Source organism: Octopus bimaculoides, chromosome 6, assembly GCF_001194135.2.
Source record: "Octopus bimaculoides isolate UCB-OBI-ISO-001 chromosome 6, ASM119413v2, whole genome shotgun sequence".
NCBI classification, from domain to species: Eukaryota; Metazoa; Mollusca; class Cephalopoda; order Octopoda; family Octopodidae; genus Octopus; species Octopus bimaculoides.
The window spans coordinates 62,300,222-62,315,654 of NC_068986.1; the positions used below are offsets into that span (position 1 = coordinate 62,300,222).

The 15,433-nt window shown below is 37.2% G+C and overlaps 1 protein-coding gene across 1 annotated transcript in view; it reads right to left on the bottom strand.

Annotated features, from left to right (window-relative positions):
* Positions 1–15,433, bottom strand: part of LOC106868711 (complement component C1q receptor-like) — a 200,156-nt gene that overhangs the window by 609 nt on the left and 184,114 nt on the right. The window lies entirely within an intron of this gene.

Below are 15,433 nucleotides of genomic sequence, written 5' to 3' on the forward strand. Positions count from 1 at the left end.
TAAATATATAAACATATGCATATATCCATACATATATATATGTACATACCTACATCTATATGTATACATACATGCATATATGGGTATAGGACATAAAAAAAACATCAAACACAATGAAAAACGAAAACATAAAAACGAACTTTTTCAAACAACGAAAAAAGCAAATAGAGAAACGAGACATGCAACATAAAGAGTATACCCCTTCATCAATTGTCCCTGTTTCATCTACTCTGTGTTTCGAAAGCAAGGACAATACGCAACTTCGTTGAAACAATCCTTCCCGCTAAGCAAATTAAATCAAATTTGGGATATTTTGCAAAGGGTGAAAGTGTTAACAAGAACAGGATAGTGAGAACAAGACAGTAAAAACAAACAGTGAGGGCTGTTGAGCCAAGACGATAGAAAAATTATATATATGAAATTGACATGTTTGTATATCTATTATGTAGATTTACATATATCATCCCTTGATGCTGTGTGGACTGAGTTTGTTGTTGACAGGCCACTAATATTAAACTCTAATGGTTGCAAATTAATAACACCAGTTCTCTGTAGTTACTAAATTTAATGTGTGTATAAACAAAATGGGATTTTTGGGGGATTGGTCAAGACCACACCCCCTACAAGGATCAAAAGTCAAGACTGCTCATAAGTTTTTCAATGTACAGAAGAATAGGTAAAATTTTGATATTCGTATGTCTTCTACGAAAGTTTATATACACAGACTATTCACACCACACTCATAAAATTAAGCATGCATTGAATTTTATTCACTTTTATTCATTAAAAATGAATGATTAACAATGCTAGGTTACTGATTAACAATGCTGGGTTACATCACAAGGTGATGAGCTCAAACATTGCTCATTAATCTGCTTGCTCCAGTTTGTCTTACAAAATCAGTCCAACTTGTTTTTCATAGTGGATGAGAACATATAATAAGTAATACATGCTAGGTGAGAAAATTACATTTGCAGAAGTTGTTGTTGCTGATGTTTTGCAAACAACTTGCACATGCAAGTGCTACCAGTTGAGAACTCCACATACCGGAAGCCAGCAAGTGTATGAGGTCATCAGGAAAGAATGTGCACTGTTTCGGGGCCTACCTCTTGACAGCATCAATACGCACCAGCCCCTCTCACTGATATGACGCCCCACTTGCTAGATCAAATAGTTATCAAATATAGCTATCGCTCATCATCTCTTTTTAACCAAATCCAGTGGCTAGCCTTTTCCACTGTAGTTTGGATATCAGTCATGGTGGTATTTACTTTATAATGAGTTAGGCCTAACGATAACAACAGTCGTCTCACATTGTGTCCAACAAACCCTCTACATCTGACTTCGATTGGAAAATGCTCCGCTATCCAGCCTGTGTCTTCACATTCCTCGAGGAGGTTTACATAATGGTCAATCTTTCGAGCGCAAGTGGCGTCCATGTTATCTTCATGAAGAACCATTAACTCGACTAGATTCATACCTTTCTTGCTTTCACACCACATTAAAATGTCCGTTTTTTTAGGTAACTGGGATGGGAAAGTGTCCCTGGCACTCTGGTAAATCTGCAGTCATCTCCCAATAGTCATTCACTTTTCATCACATACTGGAAGCCAGCCAGTGTATGGGGTCATCAGGAGAGAATGTGCGCCGTTTTGGGACCTACTACTTTTCATCACTCGCAGGAAGTTTGTTGTTCTTCTTGAAATGGATCCACTGTCCTGAGTGCACAAAGGTAACGAAATCTCTAGTTGGTACTTTCAACGGTTTTGTTTCACTGTTGCTGAGATCAATTTGGTTCTTTATAACATTGAAGATAACCTTAAGGACCAGGTTGTGTCTCCATGTATACCTGTTCAATGCTAATGAACAGTTGGAAAGAATATGTTTCAGTGTTCCGACCTTTTCACATTTGCATATATCATTCTCTGAGATGTTTCATCTTACTAGATTTGTAGGTGATGGCAAAACATCATAGGATGAATGAATCAGAAAACTTAGCCAAGATGTGGTCCACCTCCATATCTCATCCCAACTTATTTTCCTCTCAACAATGTGTTCCTCCCATCTCATCATCTGTCCTTGTTGAATACATTGGATCAAATGAAGCTCTCTTCTCTCTGCTTCCCTCATTTTGATGCTATTGCTCCACATCATACTCCATTCGCTCCACATCATACTCACAAACAGTCTGAACTGATCTGTGCCAAAACCAAGTCCCTTCCAATGATTTTGCATTGCACCTACCATATCTCGGTGTGTAAGAGAAGACAAGATGTCATCAGTCTCTGCTTCTGCTTTCCACTTTCTGGCTGTTTTCACCTCTGGTGGGTTATGCCTGATTTTCATGTCCTTCGATTCTCTCAGCATCATCACCGTTTGTACCTTCCTCAGTTTATATATTTCAACTATTGACGCAGCAAGCCTCTTTTATGATACAGAGCTGAATTGTTCAACATCCGAGGTAGGCCTAGCCACTAATGAACACATTACATTTTTGTTCAATGATCTGAGCTTGTGACAATACTACCTCATATGTTAAAAGTGGCCATGAAAGTCACGGATATAAGCCAAACTGCAAGCACCAAATTTTGTATTTACCTGGTAACTTTGAGTTATCAATCGCTGATAATCCAACCTCAGCTTGTTTCATAATTTCCATTCCATGACTCCTATCTGAAAATGTTCCAGCATATACTTGCCCCAAGCTCTTGACGGGTTCTTCTTTGATTGTTGGAATGCTTTCTTCAGCTATTCAAAACTTAAATTCTTTCTGCACTCCCTTAACAAATGTCAGACTATGTGACTTTTTTGCTCTAAACTGCATCCTTGACCACCTCACAAGCTCACCTAGTCTCAAGAGGGCAGTCTGCATGATTTGCTAATCTGTAGATAAAAGTGCCAATCTGTTGTAATATCTCCAGCTGTAAGCCTCATCTCAAAACTGTCATAATACATCCTCATTATTTTGGTTACTTTGTCTGGAATGTGGAAGTGGTTCATGGCTCTCATCAATAATTTGTGTGGCACCGAGCCATATGCATTAGCTAGGTCAAGCCATACCACGTTCAGACTTCTCTTGTTCTGTTTGGCATCCTGGATTGCTTTCCAAATTGAAAAACAGTATTCAACACTTCCAGGGATCCCAGGGATTCTGGCCTTTTGAACAGATTCATCAACATATCTGTAAATATGTCACTGTTCTCCTTGAAAGAATTCCCATAAAAATCTTGCCTTGCATATTTAATAAGGATATTGGTCTAAACTGTTTCATAGTCCCTGCATTGGTTTCCTTCAGCAGGTATATGCCTTCTACCTTACACCAATCCTCTATTAGAGTCTCTTTGCACAAGAGCTGTTGAAGTAGGACAAAGAGCTTCTTTCGTAGATGATTGCAATATTTGTAAACTTTATACGAGATGCCATCACCTCCTGGGGCACTATTAGCTCTAGCTTTTGTTACAAAATTATTCACCTCTTTCTCCCTGATGTCCCCAATTTGAAATTCAATATCAGGTTCTAAGGGATGCATTAGCCCATGTAGAGGTGGCAGTGGCTGGTTACAGTGCGGATTGCTGTAGGTTTCTTTGATATAAGCGTCCAATTCTTCTTTCATGCACGATAAAGTGCCACTCTTCAGTTTAGTGAACATTTTCTTGGGAAACCCATGCGGGTCCTTCAGAAACTGCCCCCCAAGTTCTTTTACTTTCCTTTCGTTACTCATATTGGTGGATATGTCATTGCACAAAGCGGCATTTCCTTTTCAAATCGTCATACAGCAGCGCGAGGCCAGGTTTTTCATCTTCTCTAGCATATTTCTATTGCTTTCTTAGGCTGGTCTTTTCCTTCCTCAACTGTTTCATTTTCCTGATCCTCCTGCTTGGTCCACACTTTCCTTTTACTAATTTGATACTCTCTTTCACTCCAAATAATTCCTTTCCTCTATTGTAAATTGAGCTTGTTAATTTCCCAGTTTCTCCACTGTAGAGCCTGTCATTTTATTAGTTGAACAGATCTATAAGGTATTCTAGTGTTACCACTCTCTTATTTCAAATGTAATTTATTTCAGACTATAAATGTAGATGAGTGATTAAAAAGTTTGCTTTGCAATCACGAAAGCCCCAGGTTTGATCCCACTGCATGGCATTTTGAGCAAATGTCTTTACCATTGCTTCAGATTAACTCAAGTCTTGGGAATAAAAATTGCAGAGATAAAAACTGTACAGAAACCCATTGGGTGGATTATTACCTGTCACTCAAAAGTCTAGCTTTGTTTACATATTGTATCACACTGATTCAGCTTGGGAATTACACAAAGGGTTTACATTTCTGTGGAATACTCAGCAATTTACATATTCATTTAATGAGTTAAACATTCAGAAAGATGTTAGTGTGTGATTTGAGGGGGATTTAGCTACTCTTTCTAAAATGTTGATTAACCATATAGAGACTTCTTCATTGGCTTATTTGTTATTGTAGTGGTTACATCAAGGAATATGGTGTGAAGAATTAGGTCAGATTTCTGTACCTAAGTTCAAATTGATGAGATTGATGCATAGTCAGAACATATGGAGAGATGTAGTATTGCAGAATCATTTAAAGTTCTTGCCATCATGTTATAACAGGTATTTTTTTGTTGTATCAATAGGAAAGTCTGCCAAATGTTGACCTAACTGAGGGACCAACTATTTGAATCAACAGTAGCTTGATAGATAAAGCAATCAAAAATATGAAGAGACTGAAAACCCCTAGCCTGTCAAGAATCTCTGCTGAGATGCTTAAAATATCTGGTGGTGTAAGATATAGCCTAGTTACCCATATAGTTAATTAAGTTGTCCATCAGGGAGTCACACCCAATGATTGGTGTAGCAGCATTATAGTCAACAAAGGCAAAGGTAATGCCTTAGAAAAGAATAATTACAGAGGCATCAAACTACTGGACCAGGTGATGAAAGTCACAGAAAGGGGCATAGCTCAATTAATGAGGGAGAGAATTAGAGTAGATGAGATGCAGTTTGGATTTGTGCCATGACTGATGATATATTCGTGGTTAGGTAACTGTAGAAGTACCTAGCCAAAAATAAACCCCTGTATCTGGCTTTTATCAACATGGAGAAAGCCTTTGACAGAGTCCCCTGCCCCTTATCTGGTGATCAATGCAGAAGCTAGGGATAGATGAGTGGTTGGTGAGAGATGTACAAACCATAACAAGCAGGGATGCTGTCAGTAAGGTGAAGATTAGCAACGAGTATAGCAATGAATTTAGGGTAAAAGTAGGGGTTCACCAAGGATCAGTCCTCAGCCCCCTCTTGTTCATCATACTCCTCCAAGCAATAACAGAAGATTTTAAGACAGGAGCTCCTCTATGCTGATGACCTTGTTCTTATAGCCAAATTACTACCAGAACTAGAGAAGAAATTTCAGATGTGGAAACAAGGTCTAGAATCAAAAGGCCATAGAGTTAATCTAACAAAAACCAAAGTCTTTGTTAGTAGGAGAGTAGACAAACCATAAATCCCTTCAGGTAGATGACCCTACTTGATTTGTAGAAAAGGTGTAAGTGGAAACTCCATAAGATGTACCTGGTGTAAGCTATGGACACATAAGAGATGCAGCAATAACAGAGGAAGGTTGACAGGGAAAATAGTTTTTGTGTATGGAAGGTGCACAGATACAATAAACACTAGAAATGTACTGAAAATAGACCCCATCAAATGCCAGGCGGAAAAACTAGAAGTAGTTGATAGCTTCCATTACCTAGGTGACCAAGTCAGTAGCGGGGGTGGATGCTCTGAGAGTGTAGCTGCTAGAATAAGAACAAGCTGGGCAAAGTCCAGAGAGCTCCTACCTCTGATAGTAACAAAGGGCCTCACTCAGAGTGAAAGGTAGATTGTATAATGCCTGCGTGTGAACAGCCATGCTACATGGCAGGGAAGCATGGGCTGTGACCACTGAGGACATGCATAGGCTTGAAAGAAATTAAGTTAGTATGCTTCACTGGATGTGTAATGTCAGTGTGCATGCATGACAAAGTGTAAGCATCTTGAAAGAAAAGTTGGGCATAAGAGGCATCAGATGTAGTGTGCAAGAGAGATGACTGCACTGGTATGGTCATGTGATGCGTATTGATGAGGACAGCTGTGTGAAGAAGTACCAAATTCTAACTGTGGAGGGAACTTGTAGTAGAGGTAGACCCAGGAAGACATGGGACAAGGTGGTGAAGAATGACCTTCAAATGTTGGGTTCCACAGAACAATGACAAGTGACTGAGATCTTTGGAGATATGCTGTACTTGAGAAGACCTGTCAAGCCAAGTGAAATCATAATTGTGGCTGATGCAAGTGTGGCATAACTGGCATATAAAAAACATCATCAAACATTGGGTTATATGCTGTGCTTGAGAAGACCCATCAAACCAAATGAAATTGTAGTCATGACTAATGTCAGCACCGCGTAACTGGAACCTGTGCTGGTGGCACATAAAAAGCACCGTTTGAATGTTGGGCCTCATAGAATGACTGAGATCATTGGTGATATATATTGTGTTTGAGAAGACCTGTCAAACCAAGTGAGATCATAGTCATGGCTGATGCAGTTATGCATAATTGACACCCACTACACTCTTGGAGTGGTTAGCATTAGGAAGGGCATTCAGCCATGGAAACCATGCCAAATCAGATTGGAACCTGGTGCAGTTCCCTAACTTACCAGTTTTCAGTCAAACTGTCTAACCCATGCCAACATGGAAAACGGATGTTAAATGATGACGATGGACTTCTATCAAGTTTCTTTGTACCAAATTTCACTCAAGGCATTGGTCAACCCAAAGCTATGGTAGAAAACAATTACTCAAAGTCCCAAAATGAAGCGTATGATATACTCTACCTTAATATGCAGTTTAGATTCTACCAAACTCTATGACAGTCATAAATAGGTAATATAGAGGTTAGCTCACTGCTATGAACATGAAGGATTGTATAATTGAATTCTTAAATAGATACAAGGCTTCAGATGTGAGGCATGGGTATAGTCAATTATGTTGACCCCTGCCTACTTACTTGACTGGTATTTATTTAATCAACTCCAGGTGTATGTTTTGTTTGCTTTCAGTGCACAGTTTAAATACTCTCACAGTATAAAACCTATTATAGGCTGTCATTTCTCTCAAGAGGCAGTCATGCCATTCTACTGTATGAAAGCTTAGAAAAGCTTCCGTACACCTCACTTACAACTGCAGAACATTTTGTAAAGGCAAGATGACATACACAAGAATGTGAAATGCCTTTCTGTTCAAATTACGTTCAATCAACAGTCTCTCACATTTCTTCCAATATCATTCACCTCCTATTTCAACAATATCCTAGGTATCCTCCCTGCTCACTGTTTCTTTGTCGACTGAATTCCAACAGATAATTGAGAGAACTTTCATCTTTTTATGATTACTAATTGAGTTTTCTATGAAATATTTTGGTATTTAGTTTTATTCCTGTTTTGAGTTCAAATTCATCAAGGTTTGATTATGCCTTTCATCTCTTCAGAGTTAATAAAATAAATATTAGTCATACACAAGGATCTATTCAATCAACTATATTGATATTCTTATCAAACTTTCTTTGTACAATCAATATCTCATCTCCCCTTCACCTTTTCCACCTTCTCTTATAATGGGAAGGTTTTGGAACAAGCTAAGGCTGAGAACATTATTGCTTTGATTGCCTAATCTTGATTCTTCAGTGTTTGTGTACGTCTGTCAACCTTTTACTTTGATGTAGTTTGTCTTTCTTCTCAATCAATTGTACATAATACTAAACTATATACACCTTTTTGAATTAAGAACTCATTATTATAAACCATAATTTTGTAATGTAATATCTTTGATGACCAAATAGAAATATCTACTTACATACCCACCTACCCTTTAACATTTCCTCCCATGTCTTCCTGGGTCTCCTTCTTCTGTTAACTCTAATCACATTAAGTGATTGGTACTTCTTTATATAGCTGTCCTCATCCATACACATCACATGCTCATATCAGTGCGGTCTTCTTTCTTGCACACTACATCTGATTCCTTTGTCTAGTTTTTCTTTCAGCACATGAATACTATGTCATTCATGCACACTCACATTGCACATCCTATGGAGCATGTTTGCTTCATTTTTTTCCAGGTTTCTCAAGTCTTCTGCATTCAAGGCTTTTGTCTCACTACCAAGCAGCATTGCAGTTCTAATACAAGCATCATGCAATCTGTCCTTCACTTTGTGAGAAAAGATATTTGTTGTCAACAATGGTTGTAGCTCCTTGAACTTTCTACAACCTGGTCATACTTTGGCTCCTATACGTTCAGAGAAACCACTTCCCTTGCTAATTTCATCTCGAAGATAACAAAAGTTACCAAATATTTCTTGTGAGCCATCCAGGCAATCAAGGGAGTCTATTTCTGGTATATCCATGGAACATACTGCTCCAGTGAATATCTATCATGTACTAAGTTTATGTTCTCTGCTAGTCTACTTGTAATTCCACTACATCTCTTATATGTACATAGCTTACAATGGGTACAGTTTATGGAGTTTATACCTCCTGCTTTTTGGCATATTGAAGAAGGACATTTCCCTGAAGGTACCAGGGTCCTGTCTTTCTTACTATAATCTTTGTCTTTGTTAAGTTTACCTTTTTAGCAGTTTACTATGACACTGTTATGCTAATCATTGGGTATGACTTCTTGTGTAGCAATCATGTACTCTTTGTCACCAGATATTCTGAGCATCTCTACAACTATCCCATATAGATCCATAGCTCTCTCATTCTTCATCTCCTTTGTAGATTTATATACTATGTTGCTGTCAACTTGAATTGCTAATTCCTCAGTTGGTCAGCACAAGGTAACCCTTCAATATTCCATACATTGTCCACATTTAACAACCTCTCATAATAGTATTTCCATGCCATTTTCTTGTCTTCCATATTGCTGGTGAGAATACCTTAGTTATTCTGAATACATTTCTCACCAATGACATATTGGTTCTTTCTCACACACTGCCTTGCAATCCTGAGCACCTCATCCCTTTGATCACATTGCTAAATTTGAAAAAAATTCCCTCCTTTTCTGCTTCACCCTTAGCCAAACATATTTGTCACCAAGCTGCCCTTCCAGCTAATTGGTAATGCTCTCTATTACTTCCTTCTCTCTATGTTTTCCAAGTCTGTCTCTTAACCTTTACTGCCTTATCAACCGTATCATTTCACCACCAGGTTACTTTTGGCTTTGTTGGGACTTTGCTTCTGTGACCTCGAGCAAGTTATTTGCAGAAATTCATAGTTTTCATCTATGCTACAAGTATTTAAATCTGCCTCCTGACAGTCATGTGCATCACTTAGGGTTTCTCTAAATCAGTCCCCAGTTGTTGGATCTTTTAGTTTCCATGCCTCTCTTCTCCATGTCATCATTGATTTCTGCATCTGCCAAGCTCTGACACTGAAATCACTAGACACTAATCTATATTTGTGTAAAGCATTGTTCACCAGGAAAGGTTTCAGCATTCACAATAGCTCTCCTGCCCCTTTTCCTGGTGAGAATGTAATAAATATGGCCTGTGTGTATGCCACATTGGTAGGTGATGATATGGTTGGCTGGTTTCTTAAATTGTGTGATGCAAATTGTTAGATCATTTGTGTCATGAAACTCCAGAAGCCTTACATCCTATTCACTTCCTGCATCATTTTTTTTATAGCTTCCCTATGTCACGGAAGCCCTTGGTGTGTTGGCCAACATGACCATAGAAGTTGCCAGACATGATAATGAACTTGCTGTTGATTGTTATTGAGGCAGTCTGTAAAAAAGTGTCATAGAATCTGTTAATGCTACCTGCGGAACATATGCTGAGGTAACTGCTGTAGTTGAGTTACCTATAACTAGTTTCATCTTAATCATCCTACTGCATATCCCGATATATATATATATATATATATTAAATATATACTTTTATAAAACAAATTTTACAAAATATATAGTATCTGTTAACAGTCTTAGCAAAAAGCTCACAGGTGAGTTTTTGTATATATATATATATATATATATATATCTTTTACTTGTTTCAGTCACCAGACTGCAGCTATGCAGGAGCACCGCCTTGAATAATTTTAGTCAAATGAATTGACCCCAATACATTTAAAGCCTAGTATTTATGTTATCAATCTCTTTTGTCAAATCATTAAGTTATGGGGACATAAACATGCCAACATTGGTTGTGAAGTAGTGGTGGGGGACAAACACAGACAGAAACACACACACATCATGGTATTGACCAGACTATCAGATGTTGTTATAGATCACTGGTCACAATACACTTCACATCATTTTAGCTCTTGAATGATGCCACTCCACTGGCTAGGCAAACAGGCCAATGTTCCTCTGATTGGAAGACTATTCCATCACAGGGTTAACCATTTACAATTGAGTGGACAGGAGTATGGTGAAATGAAGGGATTTGCACTGGAACACAATGCACTACCCAGTCTGGGAATCAAACCCATGAGCTAGTGATCATGAGTGCAACACCCTAATCACTAGGCCTTCACACACACATGCACACACAATGGTGGAGGGGCTTCTTTCAGTTTCTGCCTACCAGATCTACTCACAAGGCTTTGGTTGGGCCAAGGCTATGGAAGAAGGCACTTACCCAATGTGCCACAGAGTGGGACTGAACCTAGAACCATGTGGTTAGGAAGCAAACTTCTTACAACACAGCCATGCCTATATATATTGTTGTCATCATCAGAATTTATAAAGTTTTGAGATCATGGAATATTTCATTTTTGGAATTAGTTGTTGAACTTATGTATAAAGCTTTATGTGAATATTGGGTTGGCAATATATATATATATATATATATATGATGGGCTTCATCCACTCACAAGGCTTTGGTTGGCCTGAGGCTATAGTAGAAGACACCCAAGGTGCCATTTAGTGGGACTGAATCTGGAACCATGTGGTTGGGAAGCAAGTTCCTTACCATACAACCATGCCTGTGCTTATATATATATTCCAATATCACCAGTCATGACTTAACTCATCAGTACCTTCACTTTCAGCAATATCACATATGATTCCAGTGCTGCAGTTGCCATCTACCACTAACACCATACATTTACTACATTTCCGTAGCTTGTATACCTGAGGCTTTGATCTTGCCACTTTGATCTTGTGATTATAGGTAACACTGATAGTTAGAAGAAATGGTAGTTGTGTGGTGGATTACTTGAACATTTTGATAAATAAATCCAGAAATTTGATTCTCATAAACAGATAAATTTTAATTTATTTTACATAATGTGTTCTGAATCAAATTATTTTGATAACAATAACCATTTGGTGTCGTTATCTGTGATTATAGTAAACTGCTTCCTCTCTACTTCTCATTTCTGAACTGTACCTTCTGAAGAATGCACATGTGTGCACGTGCACACATGCACGCACACACATGCGCACACACACACACACATGCACACACACACACACACACACACACACACACACACACACACACACACACACACACACACACACACACACACACACGCACGCACAGAGCAATCCAATAATTTTCTTGGCTGTCTTCACATGAAAACATTACTCTTTGAATTGTATATTTTGATTGGTTTGTTCATCCTTTCTATTCCCCTTTCTATTCTCTTTCACTTTTTATTTCATTCTCTTCCATACACTCTATGCTCTCACTCTTTTATCTTGTTTTATCTTGCTGTCAGTAACCTTTACAGTTGTGTATGCAACCACCTCATCATAACATGCACTCAACCCTGATCGAATAGACAATTATTGTTTTTTTTTTCTTTTTTAATTTACTTCCAGTTGATTCTGAAGTGCATAACTAGTTTCTGTTCAGTACAAACCAAAAAGAAGTGAATTAGAAATGCATGACGTTTTATAAAGAGACAGATAAGCTCATTAACTCTTAGATGTCAGCATTAGACAACAATGTAAATGCTACCTGATGACTTGTTACTTTGTCCAAAGAGAAAATATTTGTTTCAAAGAAACTGGTGAAAACTGACTGGAATTGGGAGGGTGTATTTCTTGAAAATTTTTTACTTAAAATTTTTAAGAACTTTTTACTTCTTACTAGATGTTAGGTCCTTATCAGTTTAATTACTACATATATTTTAATCTCCCTTTGTAAAAATAATTTTAAAAGATCATTGATTTATGCCAATTTTATTAACTATTCTATTCATTTTAACTTCTTTATAAAAAAAAAAAAAAATAAATAAACAAAAAGTACTCTAATTTTAATCAACATTTATAGTTTTAACTACTTTTGTGGTAACACTTGTGTGAAGAATTAATTTTTAGTGGTGATGGTGGTGAAGATGATGATAGTGGATGCAATGGCTGTAGTGGTTGTTACAGTGCTGGTGGTGCTGACTGCAGTGATGATAGTGGTAGTGGTGATGGTTGCTGTGAAAGTTGTCAAGGTGGTGGTGGTGGTAGTCAAAGTAGGCATTATTTTACTTTAAAATGCCACATTGGTATAAGAAATCAAATCAAAAAGAATTCAGCAAAATCCATTAAAATGATTCTAAAATTTTTTCTTCCCCTGCAAAACATTTGAAAGCACATAGAATACTGCATAATGAACATATACAGTGGGTTTGAAATAAACAGAAGTGAAACTATATGGTGTGATTGTGCAGAAAATTATGTTAGACTATACTGGCATTAATAGTAAGTAAGTGAAATTGTAAAAGATGAGTTGAATATATTTCTTTATTACTACCTGTGATAACATAGCAGTGCTGGTAGTAGTTTCTTTCTGTAACCTTTAATTTGGTCATTGGAACACCATTAAGGACACAGTCTTTATGTAGAGATTCACTAGAGTAGTCATTTTCCTATTGTCTTCTCCATGGAGAAGGACTCGAATTTAGTACTGCAAGATAACAAGATATCTATCAGCTTTCTAATGCTACTACTATTTGCATTGATACACTATGCCACATTGAAGTTTCTATATACAACTTAGTAGTCTGAGTTGTTAAATGTCTTGGTTACACAGTCATGCTGCTTACAAGATATAAGTTTATTTATATCTTGGTTGATTGTAAATAACCTACCTACTTGACTATTTATATTCTATAGTAGCAAGGCACATACATTAAAAGATGGCTTCAAAGATGAACAGAGAATTGGAATAATGTAAATAAGACATAAAAGGAAATAACAGAAAGTTACACAAATTTGAGTATACCTAAGTGAATCAAGTATGAACCATTGGATATTTAATACTGATTTACAATAATACTTAATCAAAATTGAACTGAAAACTTAGTGGTCATCAAAAGAATTGGATAAGATATGAAGGAGAAGCAGTTTTGATGATATTGACATCTAATGAAAATAGAGGATGCATGCTGGGAGAAAACATTACTGTTAGTGGCATATAATGCTTTTAAAAGAGGGTAAGCAAAGGAATCTTTAGAAAGTAGAATTAGGACAAACATTGAAAGAGCTGAAACTATGTTGTTTAGTTTACTTTTCCCCCAAAATAAGTATCTTTCCTGTTTTGTAGTTGAGTGTTGAGTTAAAATGGGCACCCAAATGTACAACAGCTGCATAAGTAAACTATAGCCACAGAATCCTGCATATATCAACCAAATCCCTTTTTGATCATAAATGAATGGGCAAAACAACAGTGGGGCCTTCATTCTAGATTGTACTTAATGCATAACCTATCTAGAGTAAAAAATCTTTGGATTTGATTCACTACCTTTGAGCTACATGTATAGATGTGTGGAAGAAGATGTATGGGGGCAGTACTAAAACACAATAGTTAGAGCTTTGTTTAGCACAAAGTTAAAGATACCACTGCAATATAGTTGTTTGACTTTCATTATTAGAGATATATGTCAATGGATGGTCAGCATCAGTGACTTTCTTTTAGAAAGTGATGTATTGCTGTTGCTTTTGCTTCTGTAGTTACTGCTACTATTACTTCTAATACTAGGTTTATTCAGCTATTAATGTTCTTGTTTATTGGCTAGTGGCCCAATGTTATGCGAATGCCCAAGAAACTTAATTATCTTAAAGCGTTTTGCTTTTAGATGAAAAGAGTCAACCCTGAAGTGTCAGAGACCTCTTACTCTGGCATACAAACTTATCAAATATCATGAACTTCACTGTATGAATTTTAGGCTACAGAGACCAACACCATAATTCAGGGACTTTTACATGCTAACTCTCAAATTTTCAAATTGTAAATCTGAGCAGGAATTGTAAAGAATGTTTAGTGCAGCAAAGCATTTAGAAAATTGGAAGAGAGAGAGAGAGAGAGAGAGAGAGAGAGAGAGAGAGAGAGAGATAGAGAGAGAGAGACACACACACACACATACACAAACTTTAGGTTAGCTCTCATATGTTTATAACATATTTTACCATCTAAAGACAATATTGGTGACTGACTTGCACTTGCAAACCACCCAGTCAAAACAGATATAGTAATTGCAGTGCTAAGCAGTGGTGAGAAATAAACAAACTTTAGGTTAGTTCAAATATGTTTGTGACATATTTTAACTTCTAAAGGCATCTAGAAGTCTGATAGAGGATGACACTGAGGAGATAAGGTCTCTGTTACATTTTTTACTATAAAGGAGAATTATTTTCTCCACAATAAATAAACTGCAGTGAAATTGCTACTAGAAGTTAAAATATGTCACAGACATATTTGAACTACCTTGAAGTTTATCCATTTCTCACCTCTGCTTAGCACTGCTGCTGCTATATATGTGTGTGTGTGTTTGTGTGTGTGTGTGTGTGTGTGTGTGTGTGTGTGTATATATATATAGTGTGTATATATATATATGTGTGTGTGTATGTGTGTGTGTGTATGTGTATGTATGTAAGTATGTATATATATATATATATATATATATATATATATATATATATATATATATATATATATATATATATGTATGTAAGTATTGACAGGTCTACACAAGCATGGTATATCACAAAAGGTCTTGGTCACCTGTCACTACCTCCATGAGGCCCAATGTTTGAATGGTGCTTTTTACATGCTGCTGGCATTGGCCACGACTACGATTTCATTTGGTTTGACAAGTCTTCATAAACACAGCATATTGCCCAATGATTGAAGGTGCTTTTAATAGGCCAGTTATGCAACACTGGTATTGCCCATGACTATGGTCTCATTTGGCTTGATGGGTCTTCTCAAGCATGGCATATCTCCAAAGGTCTTGGTCACTTGTCATTGCCTCTGTGAGGCCTAACATTCCAAGGTCATGCTTCACCATCTTGTCCGATGTCTTCTTGGATCCACCTCTTCCACAGGTTCCCTCCACTGTTAGAGTGTGACACTTCTTCATATAAATGTCTGCATCCATATATGTGAAT